Genomic DNA, 14,622 nt, shown 5'->3' on the forward strand with positions numbered 1-14,622 from the left:
AGCGAGGCTTTTGCTTGCGGACAAGCGAGGTCTAAGCTTGGGGGAGTAGATACGTCCATTTTGCATCATGCTTTCATGTTGATATTTATCGCTTTTTGGGGTGTCATTTCACTCCATGGTACAATACTTATGCCTTTTCTCTCTTATTTTGCAACGTTTACTTGAAGAGGGAGAATGCCGGCAGTTGGAATTCTGGCCTGAAAAAGGAGCAAGTTTGAGATGCCTATTCTGCACAACTCCAAAAGCCGTGAAAATCAACGGGGATTTATTTTGGATTTTATGAAAAATACTGGGTGAAAGAAGTACCAGAGGGGCGCCACCTGGAGGCCACAAGCCTGCCAGGCCCGACCTACCCCCCTGGCCGGGCCTGGGGGCTTGTGGGCCCCCTGTTGCCCCTCCAGCGCTCATATTTTGCTATATGAAGGGTTTCGTCCGGAAAAAAATCAGAAGGGAGCTTTTCGGAGGATTCGCCGCCGCCATGAGGCGGAACTTGAGCAGAACCAATGTAGAGCTCTGGCAGGACGATCCTGCCTGGGAAACTTCCCTCCTGGAGGGGGAAATCGTCGCCATCATCATCACCAACACTCCTCTCATGGGAGGGGACTCGTCACCATCAACATCTTCATCAGCACCGTCGCATCTCCAAACCCTAGTTCATCACTTGTAACCAATCTCCGCCTCACGACTCCGATTGGTACTTGTAAGGTTGCTAGTGGTGTTAATTACTCCGTGTAGTTGATGCTAGTTGGATTATTTGGTGGAATAGTTTACGTTCAGATCTTTGATGCTACTCATTACCTCTCTGGTCATGAATATGATTATGCTTTGTGAGTAGTTACTTTTGTTCCTGAGGACATGGGATAAGTCATGCTAATAGTAGTCATGTGAATCTGGTATTCGTTCGATATTTTTATGTGTTGTATGTTGTTTTCCCTCTAGTGGTGTTATGTGAACGTCGACTACATAACACTTCACCATTATTTGGGCCTAGAGGAAGGCATTGGAAAGTAGTAAGTAGATGATGGGTTGCTAGAGTGACAGAAGCTTAAACCCTAGTTTATGTGTTGCTTCGTAAGGGGCTGATTTGGATCCACTAGTTTAATGCTATGGTTAGACTTTGTCTTAATTATTCTTTCGTAGTTGCAGATGCTTGCGAGAGGGGTTAATCATAAGTGGGATGCTTGTCCAAGTAAGGGCAATACCCAAGCGCCGGTCCACCCACATATCAAACTATCAAAGTAACGAACGCGAATCATATGAACATGATGAAAACTAGCATGACAGAAATTCCCGTGTGTCCTCGGGAGTGTTTTTCCTCCTATAAGAATTTGTGCAAGCTTGTCCCTTGCTATAAAAGGGATTGGGCCACTTTGCTGCACCATTGCTACTTTGTTTACTTGTTGCCTGCTACGAATCACCTCACCATACAATCACTTGTTACCGATAATTTCAGTGCTTGCAGATATTACTTTGCTGAAAACCACTTGTCAGATCCTTCTGCTCCTCATTGGGTTCGACACTCTTACTTATCAAAAGGACTACGATTGATCCCCTATACTTGTGGGTCATCAACCCACCTACCCGCAACCTAGCCCGAAACTTCCCCTGAACCCGTATCCCGCGACCGCGACCGTTGGGTCCGGATCAACCCGGTAATACCCGAAATCATCATTGCTTTGTCAATTGGTCTTCGTACCCTAATTGTATTGGATCGGACGGCTCTAATTAGACCCCATCTAGAAACCATTTGCAATTTATATGTGAATCTCTATCAAGCCTACCCTAACCCTAGCCACTATGTCGATCCACTCCTCCCTCCCGACAGCGCCGCCACCCTGCCCAAACCCTGATGCTGCAAACCCAATCCCCACTCGATCCCCTCCTCCCTCATCCCTTACCTCGCACCGCTCGCATTGTAGAGAGAGAGAGATAGATAGAGAGGAGCAGAGCTCTCAACCCTGCCATGGCCTCGAGCTGCTGCCAGGCCTTGCCTCTGACCGGAGCTGTCGCTCGCTGCAGCCCGCGCCCCGCTCCTGTAGCACGCTCGAGCCGCACCGCGACCCTCCGACGCTAGCGTAGCTACCTCGTCCCCAGTACCGCAGCAATAGCCCCAGCCTCGCGCCGCCGTCGCCATGGCATTGAAGCCGATGGCTGCCTCGCCTCCTTCCGGTCGGCCGAGTCCGACTCGCCACTCTGTTGTTGTCCTCGCCCGCCCTGCCGTCGTCCTCGCCCGCCCTGCCATCCGTCGGAGACCCGAGCTCGCTGCGCCGCGCTTGCTTTCCCCTGCAGCAACCTCGTCGGTGCCCCTCCATAGCCACCCATCCAAGCCGCCCGCATTCGCCATCATCCGTGGAGCCCCGCCCAACTAAATTGACTGCCTCCTCCGGCTAGGTCCTCGATCGGGTCTCGTCTCCACATCGCCAGGAGCCTCTCGGATCCCTGCTCCTCCTCGCAGCACCGTCCGCTGCCCCGCCAACCACCACGACCTCGCCTCGAGCCCCTCCTCTCCAACCATGTACGTTCTAGCAGGTGCTCCTTTGGCCAGTGTGACCTTGCATGGGCCTCTCTTTTGGCTGCTACGCCAACTGCTATTGTTGGTTCGACCAAGCCTAGTGGCCATGAGGAGTCGCACCACCGAGGCCTCGAGTTGCCTCGTTTTGGTTCGACTACACCGCTAGACATGGAAGCCACATAGTACCCCAGCCACCGATGATCTGAACATCTATGAACGTGTACGAATACGCTGATTCGCCAAGTTCGTCTCCAATCATGTCCGAATACCGACGTCGTGGAACCAACAAGATCGCCCAGTACCACTACTTCCACGACATCCACGATGACCCATGTACATCTACACCGCAAGGGCTCGATCCGCTACGAATTGCACGCTTCCAAGGTATAACCACCAGGACGATCACCCGTGGACCGAATGCCTTGTTGTATGAGATGCGATGTTGTTCATTTCGTAGATGCCATGTTAGTTGCACGTACCCCATACTCATGCCTCCGGCACATGGGAACCCGGTAACCAGGACTACCCCATCATTCTTTGGGTTCACACTATCAGAATTCGTTGGCACCGGTTTCTCATCGAGTTATCGTACCGGAACGTGTCGTGGTTGTCCATTGCATGCATGTTGCATTCATGGCATATTTAATATCTTGTGTTCCACGTATCTTTTAGACCGTTACTCCGTTGGAGATGAGCCATATATGTAAACCAACTAGGAGGAAGTGTAGTTTCATGTGCTCCACTTTGTTTTGCCGTCTAACAAACATAAAATATGTTTAGGTCAGGTGTGGACAGATTTCAAAGTTAATGTGTGTGGTCATTTCGGAGATGTTGTATGTCGTTTCCGACCTCATTTAAAATGCCTAGATAGGTAATTTAATTGTGCTTCACCTCTTGCCATGTTTAAGCAACATTTAATATTGTCGTGTACCTATACGAGAGTGAACTAAACAATATGTATGTGGAGTTTCATTAATATGCAACTCGTTGCATATTGAGCTTCACTTAATGTGTAGTGTTTGAGTGTTGTGAATTGCCATATCATGCCTTGCATAATAAAATGGACATGCATCATATTTTATTGTGCATCATATCGTGCATGTGTTGTGGTGTTATCATGTGTTGATTGTTGTTCCGGATTGCTTCTTCTCGATAGATTTCTGAACCGCTTCGGAGTGAGAGGATCCGTTCGACTACGTTGGTTCGTCTGCTTCATGGATTCTTTCTTCTTCCAAGCGAGATCACATGCAAGATGACCATTTCCCTAGATACCATTACTATCATTGCCATGCTAGTTGTCTCGTTTCTTTCGGTATGTCTCGTTGCCTACCACTTATTTGTCAGCCTCCCTACATTGACATGAAAACCTCTAACCTTTCCACAACCCAGCAAACGATTGTTTGGCTATGTTACCGCTTGCTCAGTGATACGTCTCCAACTTATCTATAATTTTTTATGGTTCCATGCTATTATCTTGTCAACTTTGTATGTTTTGTATGCATTTTATATCTTTTGTGGGACTAACCTATTAACTTAGTGCCAAGTGCCAGTTCCTGTTTTTTCTGTGTTTTTGACCCTTTTCAGAGGAGAATATTAAACGATGTCCAAACGGAATAATCTTCGGAATGATTTTTTCCGTAACAGAAGATACGCGGGAAGTTGAGAACCAAGGCAAAGGACCCCGGGGGAGGTGATGACCCACAAGTATAGGGGATCAATCATAGTCCTTTCGATAAGTAAGAGTGTCGAACCCAACGAGGAGCGGAAGGCTCTGATAAACGGTTTTCAGCAAGGTAATAACTGCAAGCACTGAAAGTAGCGGTAACAAGTGATGTTGTAGCGAGGTGAAATGTAGCAAGTGAAAAGTAACAAGTAACAAGTAGTAGCAATGGTGCAGCAAGTGGCCCAATCCATTTTGTAGCAAGGGACAAGCTTGGACAAAGTCTTATAGGAGGAAAAACTCTCCCGAGGACACACGGGAATTTCTGTCATGCTAGTTTCATCATGTTCATGTGATTCACTTTCGTTACTTTGATAGTTTGATATGTGGGTGGACCGGCGCTTGGGTACTGACCTTACTTGGACAAGCATCCCTCTTATGATTAACCCCTCTCGTAAGCATCCACAACTACGAAAGAAGAATTAAGACAGCGTCTAACCATAGCATTAAACTAGTGGATCCAAATCAGCCCCTTACGAAGCAACACATAGACTGGGGTTTAAGCTTCTGTCACTCCAGCAATCCATCATCTACTTACTACTCCCCAATGCCTTCCTCTAGGCCCAAGTATGGTGAAGTGTTATGTAGTCGACGTTTGTCGGGACCCCGATCCTAAGCCATAGGAATCCAGCCTGTAACACATCGCATTCCTTTGCGGTCTCACACACGGTTAACTCCACTGCTGCAGCCTTACCTTAGCCGGGACCGTTTGCGTCTTTTGACTCACGTATGCAATAGTGTCGCTAGCATTCCAATGTCAAAGAACCCGGATCGACATGTCTAGTCATAAACCAAAGTGGCAGTACCGCACAAGGACAGGCATACATGACCCAACAAAGCAGGTGTCGGTCATCAGCGAATGTAGACGAGTCGTAGCAAGCTACAAGGACTCCATTACATCGCGTGACATTTCCCCAAAGGGGACAGACACAGCAGCTAAGAAGGACACATGCCGGTCAACCAATGTGTCCGGAGCAGTAGCGAACTACCAGGGCTCATTGGATCACGAAGGGGCATTTCCTTGTAAGGAGTGCTACCGATATGTATAGATACATCGATGGCATCACAACATAACCATAAACATAGCAGGATAAGGCACATCATAGCTCAAGCAACTACCAGGTATGCTAGGTTGCAAGGTTCGGCTATTTACTATGACCAGGTTAGGTCATGCAAAGGAAGTGGGTTCAACTAACGTGGCAAAAGCAGTTGAAGCATTTGATCCTAATGCAATAAATAAGTGCAGGAGCAAGAACATGGGAATTATCAGGATGATCAAAATGGTTGCTTGCCTTGTTGCTCAGAGGAGGGACAATATCCGTCAGACGGATATTCGGTGGAATCCGAGGTGCGGAGCCTACCGAAATGAATGGCAACAATCAATAACAATCATATGCAGACAAGATGATGCATGAGCATGGCATGAGAATGCAATGGTGATATACTATTATCGTCAACATGTATTAGGTTTGAAGTTGATTTGAATCACATTCAAATATCAATTCAAACGAGGTATTCTCGAATACCGATTTAATTGATTCGACCTGATGCTCAGATCTACTTGATGTTAACATGCATGAGATGTCATGTTAGGGTACTGATTTGTAATTAGGACAGTGTGTGATAATGTCATTCGTAATGAAATTTGAATATTTTCCCAAATTCCATTTATAAAGTATTTATAAGAATTGGCTTAATCATTAATCTATATGTTTGGATTCTGTAACTTTTTCAAACATGATTGAAAGTAGCATATTCAGATTCCTTGAATTTTTCTGATACTTTTTCATATATAAATTATTTTCATTGGAGTTACAGATTAATTTCTATGAATTTTTGAAGTTTTAAACATTTCTAGAATTTTTTTTATACTGGAAAATACTTTTATTGCATCAGCATGACATCCATCTGGCCGTTGAAAGTCAAACCTGACCAGTGGGACCCACTGGTCAGTCTCTCTCGTCAATTTTAGATTAGGATTAATCTTATTTAGTTAATTAAACCCACTGGACCCACATGTCAGTGACTTAGCAGATTAATTAAATTTATTTTCTTTAAACTTAATCTCCCACAGGCTGACCCCACCAGTCAGTGGCTCAGGCCAGCCGAGATCCACCGGCGGCGAGGTCGTCCTCGCCGGCGGGGAGCCTCCGGCGAGCACCAGAACGTCGGGAGGGCTCGGAAATGGCGCACAGAGGGCCAAATGCAAGGCTGAGACCATGGGAGGAAGGGCCACTCGATGGCGCGCACGATGGAACAAGCCCCAGGGGTGGGGTGGCCGGGATCAACGCCGGCGTCGAGCTTGGCGGCGACCAAGTTCGGCCATCGTCGAAGCCATCGGATATGGGGTAAAAACGCTCGGGGCTGGGCACCTAACGCATCTACACGACGTCCTGAGGCTGTTGGTAGCCTCAGACGGACCAGCACTTCACCGGAGGGTTACCGGCGACGAGCTGCAGCGGCGGTCCTCGTCGGGCTCCGATGGAACTTAGCCTAGAGGAGGGGATCGACGGGGAGAGCTTAGGGGAAAAGACCGCATGCTCACGGGGAGTGCAGAGCAGGGCTTAGACGGCTCGGGGAAGGCCTGGGGGCGACGAGTCGAGCAGAGCTCGCCGGCGGACGAAGGTTGAAGACGACGGTGCCGTGGGCGTTGCAGGGCTCAGGGTGGCTTCGGCTTCTGCAGGGAGGACCAGACCGACGAGGCGGAGCTAACGGCGTGCTCAGCAAGAGGATCCTATGGCTAGGGGCATGGGCAGCTCGAGCTTTGCTCGGCTCCAATGGCGGCAAAAGGGGGAGGAGAGATCCGAGAGGAGGGGGAGAACTGACGCTGGGAATGGATAGGGGCGGCCTCGGGGAGCTTATCCCCGGCCTTGCCAGCACGAGGCGGCGGCCAGGCAGGCGCACAGGTGCGTGGCCGCACCGGAGAACGCGGCGGCCACCTCCTGCTGCCCACTGGCGGGGAGGAAGACGACAGGGGCTTAGATGGGCCGGGCCAGGTGAGCGACAGGTAACCTCTTTTCCTTTTTCTTTCTGTTTTTGTTTCCGTTTTTCTATTTCACTGATTTTCTATTTATTTCAACTCCCAAAAAAATTGTAAAATCTATGTTAAGCACCCTAGAATATTTGTTGGAATATTTCCAACTATTTCCGAAGTTTTCAACATTTTTGAAAAATTAAAGTTTCTGATTTCAAATTTAAAACTTGGAAACCAGTAGCTTTTGCATTTATTTAAAATGCTTAAGTGTCAAGAAAATAGTTTTCTCCAATGCTCATTTACTTTCATGATTTATCAGAAAGTTTGAACATTTCTTGAGGCCATTTTGGATTCATTGATTTTAACTAGTTTGAGATTTCCTTTATTTAAAGTAGTGGCTAGGGTTTTGAGTTTTTCCTTTGCCACTTTCTTGTTCTTGTTGACAAATTCTTAGATGCAATGCAAAGTAGACATGAGCACAGGACTAACTGGCTTAAGGGGTCAGGGATGTGACAACTCACCCCCACTCAAAAGAATCTCGTCCCGAGATTTAGAAGTCGTCGGGAATAATGCAGGATACTCAAGTCGGAGACGATCCTCTCTTTCCCAAGTTGCCTCTTTTTCGGAATGATTTGACCATTGAACTTTAAGAAACTTGAGTTTTCGACGTCGAGTGGTACGCTCAGCTTGATCAAGAATACGCACGGGGTATTCTCGGTATGAAAGGTTATCTTGGAGATCAAGCGTTTCGTGGTCCACTTCACGGATAGGATCCGAAAAGCAACGCCTGAGTTGCGAGACGTGGAAAACATCATGAACCTTGGAAAGATGCGGAGGAAGTTCCAACTGGTAGGCAACTTCTCCTCGTTTGGCAAGAATGCAAAAAGGACCAATGTAACGAGGAGCCAACTTGCCCTTGATACCGAATCGATGGGTACCCTTCAAAGGTGTAACCCGAAGGTAAGCCTTCTCGTCAACTTCAAAGGTCACAGCCTTATGATGACGATCATATTGGCTCTTTTGACGAGACTGGGCTGTTTTTAACTTTTCACGAATGATGCGAACCTACTCTTCTGTATCCTGGATCATATCCGGGCCAAAGAGTTGCCTCTCTCCGGTTTCTGACCAATTAAGAGGTGTTCGACATCTTCGTCCATAAAGAACTTCAAAAGGGGCTTTGCCCAAGCTTGATTGGTAACTATTGTTATAAGCGAATTCGGCGAATGGAAGGAACTTTTCCCAATTCATACCGAATGATATAACACAAGCTCAGAGCATATCTTCTAGGATTTGATTCACTCTTTCTACTTGACCACTTGATTGGGGATGGAAAGCAGTGCTAAAAGATAAGTGAGTCCCCATGGCATTCTGAAAGCTTTCCCAGAAGCGAGAAGTAAAGATACTCCCACGGTCCGAGTTAATCTCCAGGGGAACACCATGAACAGACACTATTCGAGAGATATATAACTCTGCTAGCCGGCTACCTGTTATACTCTCACCAACAGGAAGAAAATGAGCCACTTTGGAAAGACGGTCAATGACCACAAAGATAGCATTATTCCCTTTCTTGGTCTTGGGAAATCCGGTAATGAAATCCATGCTAACTTTATCCCATTTCCATTCACGAATAGCTAGAGTTTGAAGGGTGCCAGCAGGCCTTTGATGTTCTGCCTTAACTCGACGACAAACGTCGCAGTTAGCAACGAACTCAGCAATTTCTCTCTTCATCCTAGTCCACCAGAACCTCTGGCGTAGGTCCTGATACATCTTAGTACTACCGGGATGAATGGTGAGAGGAGAATCATGAGCCTCCTTAAGGATTAACTGCCTTAGATGTGGGTTCTTAGGAACCACTAGACGATTCTGGAAGAACACGACACCTTGATCGTTCATGGAAAATTCATTAGCGTTTCCGCTAAAAATATTCTCCTTGATCCGTGATATACCCTTGTCACGCTTTTGGCCAGCTACAATTTGATCCTTAAGAGTAGGCTTCGCCACCAGGGTAGAAAGGAATCCTTGAGGAACAATATGAAGATTCAACTTCCGAAAGTCCTCATGGAGATGTGGTTGACCTTGTTGTAGCATCAAATTGTTACCATAAGATTTACGACTTAGTGCATCGGCCATAACATTGGCCTTCCACGGGGTGTAAGTTATCCCTAAGTCGTAATCCGAGATCAACTAAACCCACCGTCTTTGCCTGAGATTCAAATCCGGTTGGGTGAAGATATATTTCAGACTTTGGTGATCAGTGAATATTTCGCAACGATTACCCAGAAGGTAATGTTGCCAGGTTTTTAGTGCATGGACCACAGCTGCAAGCTCAAGGTCATGTGTGGGATAATTATCCTGATGTGGACGCAACTGTCGAGACGCGTATGCGATCACATGACGATCTTGCATGAGAATGCAACCTAATCCTTGTCGCGAGGCGTCGCAGTAGATAACAAAGTCCTTAGAAAAATCTGGTGGTAGCAACACAGGTGCGGAAGTCAGGCGTCTTTTCAGTTCCTGAAAACTATGCTCACACTGTGGTGTCCACTCGAACTTTTTATCTTTCATGAGGAGTTCAGTTAGAGGTTTTGCAACTTTGGAGAAATTCTCGACGAAGCGGCGACAATAGCTCGCTAGACCAAGAAAACTCCTAACTTGCTTAACCGATTCAGGTTGAGTCCAATCAAGGACAGCTTGAACTCTCTCGGGATTGACAACAATACCCTTACCAGAGATTACGTGACCCAGATAGGTCACTTCTGGTAACCAAAATTCACATTTTGAAAACTTGGCATAAAGGCGATGCTCTCCAAGTTTCATCAATACCAGCCTTAGATGCTCAGCATGTTCTTGTTCATTCTTCGAGTAGATGAGAATATCATCGAGGTATACCACGACGAGTTTATCCAAATACTCCATGAAGATTGCATTCATCAGTCGAGAGAAGGTGGCTGGGGCATTGGTCAAACCGAAGGACATGACGGTGTACTCGTATTGGCCATAACGAGTAACAAAAGCCGTTTTTGGAATGTCCCCGTTCTTGATCTTGATTTGATGGTATCCCAACCTCAAATCCATTTTGGAGAAGATTGAGGATCCAGTGAGCTGATCGTACAGGTCGTTGATCCTGGGAAGCGGATACTTGTTCTTTATGGTGACCAGATTAACTGGTCGGTAATCTACAACCATCCGAGCCGTTCCGTCTTTCTTCTTGACGAAGAGGACGGGGCAAGCCCAAGGAGAAGAGCTAGGACGAATGAAACCTTTGTTTAAGGCCTCATCTAGTTGCTTCTTAAGTTCGGCTAGCGCCAGGGGTGCCATTTTATAAGGTCTTCTGGCTATTGGGACAGTTCCCGGAACAAGATCTATCACAAACTCTACATCTCTGTCAGGTGGAATTCCTCGCAGTTCCTCTGGAAAAACATCCGGGAAGTCACGAACTACCGGAATGTCTTCAAGTTCCGGAAGAGGGTTGGCATTTAAGGAATAGAGTTGGCATTTGGCAACTCGAGTAGAGACATTTACTATCTCACCCGAGGGATAGGTAAGCTGGATATTTCTAGAATGAGTATCAATCTTGGCATAGTGAGCTGACATCCAGTCCATGCCCAAGATGATATTAATATCCGAATATTTCAAGGCTATCAATGAGGCTAGAAAAACTAGCCTGTCTACTAGAATTTCATTGTCATAGGTTATCCTAGAGGTTTGCCATTTACTACCAGGGGTTTGGACAACAAATGGGATTGGCATATCACAAAAAGACATGTTATGCAACTGCGCATAACTTTCTGAAATGAAGGAATGAGAAGACCCAGTGTCAAAGAGAACGGACGCTGGGTGATGATTGACAAGAAGCGTACCCAACATGACGTCGGGATCCTCTGCAGCTTCTTCTGCTGATACATAGTTCACACGGCCACGTGCAGGAGTTGGCTTCACATAGTAAGCTTTGCCCGACTTGGCTTGCCCGACGGACTTTCCGGGTTGCTTGGCACCCACATTCTGAGGAGACTCACGGGAATAGTGCCCTGGTTCTCCACACTTGTAGCATATCACTTGATTGGCACGTGGTGCAGCATTGCTAGCTGGACCACCATAAGCTTTTGCTGGAGGGTTGGCCTGATTCGTCTGAGGTGCCACGTAGGATGGCCTCGGAGTATATCTTGGCGGCAGAGAACTGTTCGGAACCCACAGCCTGCGTTTTGGAAACGCGGAACCAGAAGACGAGCCAAAGTCACCGCAGTGCTTCCTTGTGGCTTCGAAGTCAATATGACCAGTCTCGGCACTAATCGCTTTGTTGACTAGGGCTTGAAAGCTTGCACACTCGTGGAGGCGCAGATCACGACGGAGCTCAGGGCTTAGACCCTTACGGAATCTTGCTTGCTTCTTGGCGTAGTAGACACCTCCTCTGTTGCATAGCGGGCGAGGTTACCGAACTCGCGGCTATAGGCATCCACAGACAACTTGCCCTGAGTGAAGGCACATAACTCCTCTCTCTTTCTGTCCATCAGGCCCTCTGGAATATGGTGCAGACGAAAAGCTGCACTGAAGTCTGCCCATGTGGCTACTGGTTCAGCGGGACGCATTGCTTCAAAATTCTCCCACCACAGATTGGCGGGTCCTTCCAGGAAATACGCCGCAAAGGTCACCTTGTCGGCCTCAGACACATTCGCGGAGCGAATCTTGCGTGAGATACTGCACAGCCAGTCATCAGCGTCGAGGGGATCGACGGAATGATGAAACTTTGGAGGATTCAGCTTCACAAAGTCATTGAGGGACACTGCGGCATTCCTAGGCTGTCGAGCCGTATTCTGCTCAATACGCTCTAGCAGTCGATTGGTCTCCCTTTTGTTTCTCTCTGCCTCAAGCATCACTTCCGCCAGAGAGGGCGGGTGAGGCAGGTCTTCCTGCGACGCTTGACTACCCTCGCCTTGCTCATGACCAGGGGCACGGTTCAACCTGGTGAACACCATCCTGACAAACAAACTCATAGCTTAGACCAATATCATATCAATACTAGCTATAGATTAAGAATGTACTGAACACACGGAATGCGGAAATGAATATTCGAACAGCATGGTAACAAGCAACTGCTATATATTCACCATGGTTCATACACACCCTTACATAGTTCAGTACAACCTTAACCGAAGAGCAAACTACTGAAATTATGAAACTACTCATCAGAGGCTTACAAGCTTCCTATACATTATTTATCTAGGCCTACGGAATTCATTTCACATCACAAGCATACTTCACAAGTCTCGCAGGACTGTGAACGTACGGCTACTACTATACTATCCTTCCGCTCACAGCTCAGGCATCCGCATAGAACATCTCATAGAGATTACCTCCATGACCTGGAAGCTCAACCTGCGGATCAGGAAACACTCTAGCCTGAGATCCCTGGGATCCATAAGGACACGGATGTGGCCTTGGTCCCCTGACTGGTGGTAAGAGGGGTCCCCGAAGAGGTGTGACTCCTCCTATAGCTGGCCAGTCAACGTGGGCCGGAAGATGGGTCCTAACAGGGTTCAGCATCTCCATCTCTCCATACCCTGTCTGGACTACCGGTGCCAGCTGTGTCAAAGCCGTCCACAGACGGGCACGGGTAGCGTAAAGCTCCATGCGGAGAGCACGAGCATCCCTGTCTCTGTTCTCTAGCATCTCAACAGTGGACTGCAGTAGTGGATCCTCCATAGAAGAATCAAAATAGACTCCACTTAGGTATCCCTCTTCACCAGGTTGAGAGGCTGGAACATAGCAGAAATCTGAATTCTGCAGCAGTGCATGTCTCGCTCTCATAATGGTCAGCATTGAATAGGCAGCATCCTGTACTGCCATGTCAACGGTGACCCCCAACCCATAGGACCAATGGATTGGCTTCTCAGCTCCAGGGTAGTTTGGAAATACCCTAACAGTGCAGATGTACTGGCTCTGGTTGAAGTCTCGGTACTGTTCCTCCACTGTGTACTCGGGGTACCAGCGGTAACCGCACACCAACATCACCCTGACCAGCATGGCCGTATGACCCGGCACATCAATGCACCTGGTTAGACGTACCACCTGACGAGAAGGACGGCCAGGCATCTGTAAATAGAGAGTAATGCAAAAGCATTAGAGCTCTGAATGAGAAATTGGGCAGCATAACGGTTGTAAATGCTCAAAAACAAATTTTGAGACAACCCAAAAATGGAATAGCGTAACCACTCAACTATCAAGTTTAACTCTCTGATCATCGAACTTACTTCCTTTTTCCTAGGAATGACAGAAACCCAATATCTCGTGACCCGTAATCCTATAATCTACCGATTAGAAACACGAGCCTAGAAGAAGATGAGTAACCTAGTCCTTAATTCCCGCAGAAAAGACGAGGATGACCAGAATAGAATAACTTGAGAAGAGAACAACAGTCTTACGTTCCCTTCCACAAACAATTCCCTTATATATAACTAAAGCAATTCTAGACTCAACTTCGACCAGTTTGGCTTAGTAATCCTACAGTCAGTCAGGCTCTGATACCAATGCTGTCGGGACCCCGATCCTAAGCCATAGGAATCCAGCCTGTAACACATCGCATTCCTTTGCGGTCTCACGCACGGTTAACTCCACGGCTGCAGCCTTACCTTAGCCGGGACCGTTTGCGTCTTTTGACTCACGTATGCAATAGTGTCGGTAGCATTCCAATGTCAAAGAACCCGGATCGACATGTCTAGTCATAAACCAAAGTGGCAGTACCGCACAAGGACAGGCATACATGACCCAAGAAAGCAGGTGTCGGTCATCAGCGAAAGTAGACGAGTCGTAGCAAGCTACAAGGACTCCATTACATCGCGTGACATTTCCCCAAAGGGGACAGACACAGCAGCTAAGAAGGACACATGCCGGTCAACCAATGTGTCCGGAGCAGTAGCGAACTACCAGGGCTCATTGGATCACAAAGGGGCATTTCCTTGTAAGGAGTGCTACTAAAGTTCACGACTAAGTAATCGAACCCCATACATATCAAGTACGACACACGTACGCATGGCATACCGATATGTATAGATACATCGATGGCATCACAACATAACCATAAACATACAATCTTTATTTAAGAGGCTCGGAAGAGCCACACACATAATATTACACATTAAGGGTCTCACGACCCATAATAACAGTCATTCACGTACAAGCGAGCGGAAGAGTTTAAACTGTCTGAGTACAGACAGGGCAACTAGAAGGCACATGGCCTGACTATACTACAGATCCAACGTAGGGCCAGATCGTAGCTGGGACACCAGCTACTCGTCGTCGTCGATGTCTACGAAGAACCCTCCATTAGGGTCATTAGCAACCTCTGCAACATTTATTAAGCAAACATGAGTACGAAGGTACTCAGCAAGACTTTAGGATAACTAACTACTCATGCAAGGT

Source organism: Hordeum vulgare, chromosome 7H (genome assembly GCF_904849725.1).
Source record: "Hordeum vulgare subsp. vulgare chromosome 7H, MorexV3_pseudomolecules_assembly, whole genome shotgun sequence".
Taxonomy (NCBI): Eukaryota; Viridiplantae; Streptophyta; class Magnoliopsida; order Poales; family Poaceae; genus Hordeum; species Hordeum vulgare.